Source organism: Mesitornis unicolor, unplaced genomic scaffold, assembly GCF_000695765.1.
Source record: "Mesitornis unicolor isolate BGI_N332 unplaced genomic scaffold, ASM69576v1 scaffold33003, whole genome shotgun sequence".
Lineage (NCBI taxonomy): Eukaryota > Metazoa > Chordata > Aves > Mesitornithiformes > Mesitornithidae > Mesitornis > Mesitornis unicolor.
The window spans coordinates 8,865-9,191 of NW_010173187.1; the positions used below are offsets into that span (position 1 = coordinate 8,865).

At 61.5% G+C, this 327-nt stretch overlaps 1 protein-coding gene across 1 annotated transcript in view; it reads right to left on the reverse strand.

The window, feature by feature from the left end:
- Positions 1-327, reverse strand: part of JUP (junction plakoglobin) — a 7,523-nt gene extending 7,196 nt beyond the window's left edge. The window contains exon 1 of the mRNA XM_010180629.1: positions 161-327. The gene's annotated coding sequence lies outside the window, so the exon portion shown is untranslated. The remainder of the gene's footprint in view (positions 1-160) is intronic.

Sequence of the window (327 nt, forward strand, 5' to 3'; positions counted from 1 at the left end):
AAGAGGACAGCAGGGAGCAGGAGGGAGCATATTTTAGGCAGCGACAGCTCCCAGGGTGTGGAAGGCAGCATGGAGGAGTGCCCAGAAGGAGCACGGCTCAGGGGAAGCGGAGGAAGGCAGGAGCTGAGCAGCCGAATTTGCACATCCCCACAGCCCCTACCTTGTGCTTGGCTCTGGCCCTGGCCCCCTCCCTGGCAGTAACTGGTGGTGGTTTTCTTGATGGTGTACTGCTTCCCGTACAGCTCCTCATCGTCCCCCAGGCACTTGCTGCTGACGGAGGGCACCTGCGTGTTGACGCCCGAGTGGATGCCCGAGTCGTAGGTGTAG